The following is a 12,386-nucleotide window of genomic DNA, read 5'->3' as shown; positions in this document are numbered from 1 at the left end:
GACAGTGCGGCGCTCCCTCAGCACTGACCCTCCGACAGTGCGGCACTCCCTCAGTACTGACCGTCTGACAGTGCCCACACCCTCACCTCTGACACTTTGACACTGCAGTAGTTATTCCACACCCTCCAGCCTGTGTTTCCCCGGTGGATAGTCTGAGAACCGGAGAATAAACACGCCCGCCCGCATGCAGAAGTGATCGATGATGCAGCGCTCTCCTGAACAGCCTGTCATCGGGCGCTCGGCACTCAACCCAACAACATTAACAAGAGCAGGCCGCAGCCGGGGCCTGGGGTCAGAGTGAAGAGAAAATAGAGACTGGGACACGACAGGTCTGTCTCTGTATAACACTGGGGTACAGTACTGGTGGGGACAGGTCTGTCACTGTATAACACTGGGGTACAGTACTGGTGGGGACAGGTCTGTCAATGTATAACACTGGGGTACAGTACTGGTGGGGACAGGTCTGTCACTGTATAACACTGGGGTACAGTACTGGTGGGGACAGGTCTGTCACTGTATAACACTGGGGTACAGTACTGGTGGGGACAGGTCTGTCACTGTATAACACTGGGGTACAGTACTGGTGGGGACAGGTCTATCACAGTATAACACTGGGGTACAGTACTGGTGGGGACAGGTCTGTGTCTGTATAACACTGGGGTACAGTACTGGTGGGGACAGGTCTGTCACAGTATAACACTGGGGTACAGTACTGGTGGGGACAGGTCTGTGTCTGTATAACACTGGGGTACAGTACTGGTGGGGACAGGTCTGTCACTGTATAACACTGGGGTACAGTACTGGTGAGGACAGGTCTGTCACTGTATAACACTGGGGTACAGTACTGGTGGGGACAGGTCTGTCACTGTATAACACTGGGATACAGTACTGGTAGGGACAGGTCTGTCACTGTATAACACTGGGGTACAGTACTGGTGGGGACAGGTCTGTCACTGTATAACACTGGGGTACAGTACTGGTGGGGACAGATCTGACCCTGTATAACACTGGGGTACAGTACTGGTGGGGACAGGTCTATCCCTGTATAACACTGGGGTACAGTACTGGTGGGGACAGGTCTGTCACTGTATAACACTGGGGTACAGTACTGGTGGGGACAGGTCTGTCACTGTATAACACTGGGGTACAGTACTGGTGGGGACAGATCTGACCCTGTATAACACTGGGGTACAGTACTGGTGGGGACAGGTCTGTCACTGTATAACACTGGGGTACAGTACTGGTGGGGACAGATCTGACCCTGTATAACACTGGGGTACAGTACTGGTGGGGACAGGTCTATCCCTGTATAACACTGGGGTACAGTACTGGTGGGGATAGGTCTGTCACTGTATAACACTGGGGTACAGTACTGGTGGGGATAGGTCTGTCACTGTATAACACTGGGGTACAGTACTGGTGGGGACAGGTCTGTCACTGTATAACACTGGGGTACAGTACTGGTGGGGACAGATCTGACCCTGTATAACACTGGGGTACAGTACTGGTGGGGAAAGGTCTATCCCTGTATAACACTGGGGTACAGTACTGGTGGGGATAGGTCTGTCACTGTATAACACTGGGGTACAGTACTGGTGGGGATAGGTCTGTCACTGTATAACACTGGGGTACAGTACTGGTGGGGACAGGTCTATCCCTGTATAACACTGGGGTATAGTACTGGTGGGGACAGGTCTGTCACAGTATAACACTGGGGTACAGTACTGGTGGGGACAGGTCTGTCACAGTATAACACTGGGGTACAGTACTGGTGGGGACAGGTCTGTCACTGTATAACATTGGGGTACAGTACTGGTGGGGACAGGTCTGTCACTGTATAACACTGGGGTACAGTACTGGTGGGGACAGGTCTGTCACTGTATAACACTGGGGTACAGTACTGGTGGGGATAGGTCTGTCACTGTATAACACTGGGGTACAGTACTGGTGGGGACAGGTCTATCCCTGTATAACATTGGGGTACAGTACTGGTGGGGACAGGTCTGTCACTGTATAACACTGGGGTACAGTACTGGTGGGGACGGGTCTGTCACTGTATAACACTGGGGTACAGTACTGGTGGGGACAGGTCTGTCACTGTATAACACTGGGGTACAGTACTGGTGGGGACAGGTCTGTCACTGTATAACACTGGGGTATAGTACTGGTGGGGACAGGTCTGTCACTGTATAACACTGGGGTATAGTACTGGTGGGGACAGGACTGTCACTGTATAACACTGGGGTACAGTACTGGTGGGGACAGGTCTATCCCTGTATAACACTGGGGTACAGTACTGGTGGGGATAGGTCTGTCACTGTATAACACTGGGATACAGTACTGGTGGGGATAGGTCTGTCACTGTATAACACTGGGGTATAGTACTGGTGGGGATAGGTCTGTCACTGTATAACACTGGGGTACAGTACTGGTGGAGATAGGTCTGTCACTGTATAACACTGGGGTATAGTACTGGTGGGGATAGGTCTGTCACTGTATAACACTGGGGTATAGTACTGGTGGGGATAGGTCTGTCACTGTATAACACTGGGGTACAGTACTGGTGGAGATAGGTCTGTCACTGTATAACACTGGGGTATAGTACTGGTGGGGATAGGTCTGTCACTGTATAACACTGGGGTATAGTACTGGTGGGGATAGGTCTGTCACTGTATAACACTGGGGTACAGTACTGGTGGAGATAGGTCTGTCACTGTATAACACTGGGGTATAGTACTGGTGGGGATAGGTCTGTCACTGTATAACACTGGGGTATAGTACTGGTGGGGATAGGTCTGTCACTGTATTACACTGGGGTATAGTACTGGTGGGGATAGGTCTGTCACTGTATAACACTGGGGTACAGTACTGGTGGAGATAGGTCTGTCACTGTATAACACTGGGGTATAGTACTGGTGGGGATAGGTCTGTCACTGTATAACACTGGGGTATAGTACTGGTGGGGATAGGTCTGTCACTGTATAACACTGGGGTACAGTACTGGTGGAGATAGGTCTGTCACTGTATATCACTGGGGTATAGTACTGGTGGGGATAGGTCTGTCACTGTATAACACTGGGGTATAGTACTGGTGGGGATAGGTCTGTCACTGTATAACACTGGGGTACAGTACTGGTGGAGATAGGTCTGTCACTGTATAACACTGGGGTACAGTACTGGTGGAGATAGGTCTGTCACTGTATAACACTGGGGTATAGTATTGGTGGGGATAGGTCTGTCACTGTATAACACTGGGGTACAGTACTGGTGGGGATAGGTCTGTCACTGTATAACACTGGGGTACAGTCCTGGTGGGGACAGGTCTGTCACTGTATAACACTGGGGTACAGTACTGGTGGGGATAGGTCTGTCACTGTATAACACTGGGGTACAGTACTGGTGGGGACAGGTCTGTCACTGTATAACACTGGGGTACAGTACTGGTGGGGACAGGTCTGTCACTGTGTAACACTGGGGTACAGTACCGGTGGGCACAGGTCTGTCACTGTTTAACACTGGGGTACAGTACTGGTGGGCACATGTCTGTCACTGTATAACACTGGGGTACAGTACTGGTGGGGACAGGTCTGTCACTGTATAACACTGGGGTACAGTACTGGTGTGGACAGGTCTGTCACTGTATAACACTGGGGTACAGTACTGGTGGGGACAGGTCTGTCTCTGTATAACACTGGGGTACAGTACTGGTGGGGACAGGTCTGTCACTGTATAACACTGGGGTACAGTACTGGTGGGGACAGGTCTGTCACTGTATAACACTGGGGTATAGTACTGGTGGGGACAGGTCTGTCACTGTATAACACTGGGGTACAGTACTGGTGGGCACAGGTCTGTCACTGTTTAACACTGGGGTACAGTACTGGTGGGCACATGTCTGTCACTGTATAACACTGGGGTACAGTACTGGTGGGGACAGGTCTGTCACTGTATAACACTGGGGTACAGTACTGGTGGGGACAGGTCTGTCACTGTATAACACTGGGGTACAGTACTGGTGGGGACAGGTCTGTCTCTGTATAACACTGGGGTACAGTACTGGTGGGGACAGGTCAGTCACTGTATAACACTGGGGTGTAGTATTGGTGGGGATAGGTCTGTCACTGTATAACACAGGGGTATAGTACTGGTGGGGATAGGTCTGTCACTGTATAACACTGGGGTGCAGTACTGGTGGGGATAGGTCTGTCACTGTATAACACTGGGGTACAGTACTGGTGGAGATAGGTCTGTCACTGTATAACACTGGGGTATAGTATTGGTGGGGATAGGTCTGTCACTGTATAACACTGGGGTATAGTACTGGTGGGGATAGGTCTGTCACTGTATAACACTGGGGTACAGTCCTGGTGGGGACAGGTCTGTCTCTGTATAACACTGGGGTACAGTACTGGTGGGGACAGGTCTGTCACTGTATAACACTGGGGTACAGTACTGGTGGGGACAGGTCTGTCACTGTATAAGACTGGGGTACAGTACTGGTGTGGACAGGTCTGTCTCTGTATAACACTGGGGTACAGTACTGGTGGGGACAGGTCTGTCACTGTATAACACTGGGGTACAGTACTGGTGGGGATAGGTCTGTCACTGTATAACACTGGGGTACAGTACTGGTGGGGACAGGTCTATCCCTGTATAACATTGGGGTACAGTACTGGTGGTGACAGGTCTGTCACTGTATAACACTGGGGTACAGTACTGGTGGGGACGGGTCTGTCACTGTATAACACTGGGGTACAGTACTGGTGGGGACAGGTCTGTCACTGTATAACACTGGGGTACAGTACTGTTGGGGACAGGTCTGTCACTGTATAACACTGGGGTATAGTACTGGTGGGGACAGGTCTGTCACTGTATAACACTGGGGTATAGTACTGGTGGGGACAGGTCTGTCACTGTATAACACTGGGGTATAGTACTGGTGGGGACAGGACTGTCACTGTATAACACTGGGGTACAGTACTGGTGGAGATAGGTCTGTCACTGTATAACACTGGGGTATAGTACTGGTGGGGATAGGTCTGTCACTGTATACCACTGGGGTATAGTACTGGTGGGGATAGGTCTGTCACTGTATAACACTGGGGTATAGTACTGGTGGGGATAGGTCTGTCACTGTATAACACTGGGGTATAGTACTGGTGGGGATAGGTCTGTCACTGTATAACACTGGGGTACAGGACTGGTGGAGATAGGTCTGTCACTGTATAACACTGGGGTATAGTATTGGTGGGGATAGGTCTGTCACTGTATAACACTGGGGTATAGTACTGGTGGGGATAGGTCTGTCACTGTATAACACTGGGGTACAGTCCTGGTGGGGACAGGTCTGTCACTGTATAACACTGGGGTACAGTACTGGTGGGGATAGGTCTGTCACTGTATAACACTGGGGTACAGTACTGGTGGGGACAGGTCTGTCACTGTATAACACTGGGGTACAGTACTGGTGGGGACAGGTCTGTCACTGTGTAACACTGGGGTACAGTACTGGTGGGCACAGGTCTGTCACTGTTTAACACTGGGGTACAGTACTGGTGGGCACATGTCTGTCACTGTATAACACTGGGGTACAGTACTGGTGGGGACAGGTCTGTCACTGTATAACACTGGGGTACAGTACTGGTGTGGACAGGTCTGTCTCTATATAACACTGGGGTACAGTACTGGTGGGGACAGGTCTGTCTCTGTATAACACTGGGGTACAGTACTGGTGGGGACAGGTCTGTCACTGTATAACACTGGGGTGTAGTATTGGTGGGGATAGGTCTGTCACTGTATAACACTAGGGTATAGTACTGGTGGGGATAGGTCTGTCAGTGTATAACACTGGGGAATAGTACTGGTGGGGATAGGTCTGTCACTGTACAACACTGGAGTACAGTACTGGTGGGGATAGGTCTGTCACTGTATAACACTGGGATACAGTACTGGTGGGGATAGGTCTGTCACTGTATAACACTGGGGGATAGTACTGGTGGGGATAGGTCTGTCACTGTATAACACTGGGGTATAGTACTGGTGGGGATAGGTCTGTCACTGTATAACACTGGGGTACAGTACTGGTGGAGATAGATCTGTCACTGTATAACACTGGGGTATAGTACTGGTGGGGATAGGTCTGTCACTGTATAACACTGGGGTATAGTACTGGTGGGGATAGGTCTGTCACTGTATAACACTGGGGTACAGTACTGGTGGAGATAGGTCTGTCACTGTATAACACTGGGGTATAGTATTGGTGGGGATAGGTCTGTCACTGTATAACACTGGGGTATAGTACTGGTGGGGATAGGTCTGTCACTGTATAACACTGGGGTATAGTACTGGTGGGGATAGGTCTGTCACTGTATAACACTGGGGTACAGGACTGGTGGAGATAGGTCTGTCACTGTATAACACTGGGGTATAGTATTGGTGGGGATAGGTCTGTCACTGTATAACACTGGGGTATAGTACTGGTGGGGATAGGTCTGTCACTGTATAACACTGGGGTACAGTCCTGGTGGGGACAGGTCTGTCACTGTATAACACTGGGGTACAGTACTGGTGGGGATAGGTCTGTCACTGTATAACACTGGGGTACAGTACTGGTGGGGACAGGTCTGTCACTGTGTAACACTGGGGTACAGTACTGGTGGGCACAGGTCTGTCACTGTTTAACACTGGGGTACAGTACTGGTGGGCACATGTCTGTCACTGTATAACACTGGGGTACAGTACTGGTGGGGACAGGTCTGTCACTGTATAACACTGGGGTACAGTACTGGTGTGGACAGGTCTGTCTCTATATAACACTGGGGTACAGTACTGGTGGGGACAGGTCTGTCACTGTATAACACTGGGGTACAGTACTGGTGGGGACAGGTCTGTCTCTGTATAACACTGGGGCACAGTACTGGTGGGGACAGGTCTGTCACTGTATAACACTGGGGTGTAGTATTGGTGGGGATAGGTCTGTCACTGTATAACACTGGGGTATAGTACTGGTGGGGATAGGTCTGTCACTGTATAACACTGGGGTATAGTACTGGTGGGGATGGGTCTGTCACTGTATAACACTGGGGTACAGTACTGGTGGAGATAGGTCTGTCACTGTATAACACTGGGGTATAGTATTGGTGGGGATAGGTCTGTCACTGTATAACACTGGGGTATAGTACTGGTGGGGACAGGTCTGTCACTGTATAACACTGGGGTACAGTCCTGGTGGGGACAGGTCTGTCACTGTATAACACTGGGGCACAGTACTGGTGGGGATAGGTCTGTCACTGTATAACACTGGGGTACAGGACTGGTGGGGACAGGTCTGTCACTGTATAACACTGGGGTACAGTACTGGTGGGGACAGGTCTGTCACTGTGTAACACTGGGGTACAGTACTGGTGGGCACAGGTCTGTCACTGTTTAACACTGGGGTACAGTACTGGTGGGCACATGTCTGTCACTGTATAACACTGGGGTACAGTACTGGTGGGGACAGGTCTGTCACTGTATAACACTGGGGTACAGTACTGGTGTGGACAGGTCTGTCTCTATATAACACTGGGGTACAGTACTGGTGGGGACAGGTCTGTCACTGTATAACACTGGGGTACAGTACTGGTGGGGACAGGTCTGTCTCTGTATAACACTGGGGTACAGTACTGGTGGGGACAGGTCTGTCACTGTATAACTCTGGGGTGTAGTACTGGTGGGGACAGGTCTGTCACTGTATAACACTGGGGTACAGTACTGGTGTGGACAGGTCTGTCTCTGTATAACACTGGGGTACAGTACTGGTGGGGACAGGTCTGTCACTGTATAACACTGGGGTACAGTACTGGTGGGGACAGGTCTGTCACTGTATAACACTGGGGTACAGTACTGGTGTGGACAGGTCTGTCTCTGTATAACACTGGGGTACAGTACTGGTGGGGACAGGTCTGTCACTGTATAACACTGGGGTACAGTACTGGTGTGGACGGGTCTGTCAGTGTATAACACTGGGGTACAGTACTGGTGTGGACGGGTCAGTCACTGTATAACACTGGGGTACAGTACTGGTGGGGACAGGTCTGTCACTGTATAACACTGGGGTACAGTACTGGTGGAGATAGGTCTGTCACTGTATAACACTGGGGTACAGTACTGGTGGGGACAGGTCTGTCACTGTATAACACTGGGGTATAGTACTGGTGGGGATAGGTCTGTCACTGTATAACACTGGGGTACAGTCCTGGTGGGGACAGGTCTGTCACTGTATAACACTGGGGTACAGTACTGGTGGGGATAGGTCTGTCACTGTATAACACTGGGGTACAGTACTGGTGGGGACAGGTCTGTCACTGTATAACACTGGGGTACAGTACTGGTGGGGACAGGTCTGTCACTGTGTAACACTGGGGTACAGTACTGGTGGGCACAGGTCTGTCACTGTTTAACACTGGGGTACAGTACTGGTGGGCACAGGTCTGTCACTGTATAACACTGGGGTACAGTACTGGTGGGGACAGGTCTGTCACTGTATAACACTGGGGTACAGTACTGGTGTGGACAGGTCTGTCTCTATATAACACTGGGGTACAGTACTGGTGGGGACAGGTCTGTCACTGTATAACACTGGGGTACAGTACTGGTGGGGACAGGTCTGTCTCTGTATAACACTGGGGTACAGTACTGGTGGGGACAGGTCTGTCACTGTATAACACTGGGGTGTAGTATTGGTGGGGATAGGTCTGTCACTGTATAACACTGGGGTATAGTACTGGTGGGGATAGGTCTGTCACTGTATAATACTGGGGTACAGTCCTGGTGGGGACAGGTCTGTCACTGTATAGCACTGGGGTACAGTACTGGTGGGGATAGGTCTGTCACTGTATAACACTGGGGTACAGTACTGGTGGGGACAGGTCTGTCACTGTATAATACTGGGGTACAGTACTGGTGGGGACAGGTCTGTCACTGTGTAACACTGGGGTACAGTACTGGTGGGCACAGGTCTGTCACTGTTTAACACTGGGGTACAGTACTGGTGGGCACATGTCTGTCACTGTCTAACACTGGGGTGCAGTACTGGTGGGGACAGGTCTGTCCCTGTATAACACTGGGGTACAGTACTGGTGTGGACAGGTCTGTCACTGTATAACACTGGGGTACAGTACTGGTGGGGACAGGTCTGTCTCTGTATAACACTGGGGTACAGTACTGGTGGGGACAGGTCTGTCACTGTATAACACTGGGGTACAGTACTGGTGGGGACAGGTCTGTCACTGTATAACACTGGGGTACAGTACTGGTGTGGACAGGTCAGTCACTGTATAACACTGGGGTACAGTACTGGTGGGGACAGGTCTGTCACTGTATAACACTGGGGTACAGTACTGGTGGGGACAGGTCTGTGTCTGTATAACACTGGGGTACAGAACTGGTCGGGACAGGTCTGTCACTGTATAACACTGGGGTACAGAACTGGTGGGCACAGGTCTGTGTCTGTATAACACTGGGGTACAGTACTGGTGGGGACAGGTCTGTGTCGTATAACACTGGGGTACAGAACTGATGGGAACAGGTCTGTTACTGTATAACACTGGGGTACAGTACTGGTGGGGACAGGTCTGTCACTGTATAACACTGGGGTACAGTACTGATGGGGACAGGTCTGTTACTGTATAACACTGGCGTACAGTACTGGTGGGGACAGGTCTGTCACTGTATAACACTGGGGTACAGTACTGGTGGGGACAGGTCTGTGTCGTATAACACCGGGGTACAGTACTGTTGGGGACAGGTCTGTGTCTGTATAACAATGGGGTACAGGACTGGTGGGGACAGGTCTGTGTCTGTATAACACTGGGGTACAGTACTGATGGGGACAGGTCTGTGTCTGTATAACACTGGGTTACAGTACTGGTGGGGACAGGTCTGTCACTGTATGACACTGGGGTACAGTACTGGTGGGGACAGGTCTGTGTCGTATAACACTGGGGTACAGTACTGGTGGGGAAAGGTCTGTCACTGGATAACACTGGGGTACAGTACTGGTGGGGACAGGTCTGTCACTGTATAACACTGGGGTACAGTACTGGTGGGGACAGGTCTGTGTCTGTATAACACTGGGGTACAGTACTGGTGGGGACAGGTCTGTGTCGTATAACACTGGGGTACAGTACTGGTGGGGACAGGTCTGTGTCGTATAACACTGGGGTACAGTACTGGTGGGGACAGGTCTGTCACTGTATAACACTGGGGTACAGTACTGGTGGGGACAGGTCTGTGTCTGTATAACACTGGGGTGCAGTACTGGTGGGGACAGGTCTGTGTCGTATAACACCGGGGTACAGTCCTGGTGGGGACAGGTCTGTGTCTGTATAACAATGGGGTACAGGACTGGTGGGGACAGGTCTGTGTCTGTATAACACTGGGGTACAGTACTGATGGGGACAGGTCTGTCACTGTATAACACTGGGGTACAGTACTGGTGGGGACAGGTCTGTCACTGTATAAGACTGGGGTACAGTACTGGTGTGGACAGGTCTGTCTCTGTATAACACTGGGGTACAGTACTGGTGGGGACAGGTCTGTCACTGTATAACACTGGGGTACAGTACTGGTGGGGATAGGTCTGTCACTGGAAAACACTGGGGTACAGTACTGGTGGGGACAGGTCTATCCCTGTATAACATTGGGGTACAGTACTGGTGGGGACAGGTCTGTCACTGTATAACACTGGGGTACAGTACTGGTGGGGACGGGTCTGTCACTGTATAACACTGGGGTACAGTACTGGTGGGGACAGGTCTGTCACTGTATAACACTGGGGTACAGTACTGGTGGGGACAGGTCTGTCACTGTATAACACTGGGGTATAGTACTGGTGGGGACAGGTCTGTCACTGTACAACACTGGGGTATAGTACTGGTGGGGACAGGTCTGTCACTGTATAACACTGGGGTATAGTACTGGTGGGGACAGGTCTGTGTCGTATAACACTGGGGTACAGTACTGGTGGGGAAAGGTCTGTCACTGGATAACACTGGGGTACAGTACTGGTGGGGACAGGTCTGTCACTGTATAACACTGGGGTACAGTACTGGTGGGGACAGGTCTGTGTCTGTATAACACTGGGGTACAGTACTGGTGGGGACAGGTCTGTGTCGTATAACACTGGGGTACAGTACTGGTGGGGACAGGTCTGTGTCGTATAACACTGGGGTACAGTACTGGTGGGGACAGGTCTGTCACTGTATAACACTGGGGTACAGTACTGGTGGGGACAGGTCTGTGTCTGCATAACACTGGGGTACAGTACTGGTGGGGACAGGTCTGTGTCGTATAACACCGGGGTACAGTCCTGGTGGGGACAGGTCTGTGTCTGTATAACAATGGGGTACAGGACTGGTGGGGACAGGTCTGTGTCTGTATAACACTGGGGTACAGTACTGATGGGGACAGGTCTGTCACTGTATAACACTGGGGTACAGTACTGGTGGGGACAGGTCTGTCACTGTATAAGACTGGGGTACAGTACTGGTGTGGACAGGTCTGTCTCTGTATAACACTGGGGTACAGTACTGGTGGGGACAGGTCTGTCACTGTATAACACTGGGGTACAGTACTGGTGGGGATAGGTCTGTCACTGTATAACACTGGGGTACAGTACTGGTGGGGACAGGTCTATCCCTGTATAACATTGGGGTACAGTACTGGTGGGGACAGGTCTGTCACTGTATAACACTGGGGTACAGTACTGGTGGGGACGGGTCTGTCACTGTATAACACTGGGGTACAGTACTGGTGGGGACAGGTCTGTCACTGTATAACACTGGGGTACAGTACTGGTGGGGACAGGTCTGTCACTGTATAACACTGGCGTATAGTACTGGTGGGGACAGGTCTGTCACTGTACAACACTGGGGTATAGTACTGGTGGGGACAGGTCTGTCACTGTATAACACTGGGGTATAGTACTGGTGGGGACAGGACTGTCACTGTATAACACTGGGGTACAGTACTGGTGGGGACAGGTCTATCCCTGTATAACACTGGGGTACAGTACTGGTGGGGATAGGTCTGTCACTGTATAACACTGGGGTATAGTATTGGTGGGGATAGGTCTGTCACTGTATAACACTGGGGTATAGTACTGGTGGGGATAGGTCTGTCACTGTATAACACTGGGGTATAGTACTGGTGGGGATAGGTCTGTCACTGTATAACACTGGGGTACAGGACTGGTGGAGATAGGTCTGTCACTGTATAACACTGGGGTATAGTATTGGTGGGGATAGGTCTGTCACTGTATAACACTGGGGTATAGTACTGGTGGGGATAGGTCTGTCACTGTATAACACTGGGGTACAGTACTGGTGGGGACAGGTCTGTCACTG

At 51.0% G+C, this 12,386-nt stretch overlaps 1 protein-coding gene across 2 annotated transcripts in view; it reads left to right on the top strand.

The window, feature by feature from the left end:
* Positions 1 to 214: 214 nt before the first annotated feature.
* The window catches only part of fbxw5 (F-box and WD repeat domain containing 5), a 183,850-nt gene continuing 171,678 nt past the window's right edge, over positions 215 to 12,386 (top strand). For both annotated transcript variants that reach the window (XM_087998593.1, XM_087998592.1), the window contains exon 1: positions 215 to 329. The gene's annotated coding sequence lies outside the window, so the exon portion shown is untranslated. The remainder of the gene's footprint in view (positions 330 to 12,386) is intronic.

This window comes from Chiloscyllium plagiosum, unplaced genomic scaffold (assembly GCF_037043375.1).
Source record: "Chiloscyllium plagiosum isolate Xiang-an unplaced genomic scaffold, Cpla_swu_hap1 HiC_scaffold_21, whole genome shotgun sequence".
Taxonomy (NCBI): domain Eukaryota; kingdom Metazoa; phylum Chordata; class Chondrichthyes; order Orectolobiformes; family Hemiscylliidae; genus Chiloscyllium; species Chiloscyllium plagiosum.
Note: the sequence above shows the minus strand (reverse complement) of the source record. Positions and strands in the feature narration are given on the sequence as shown.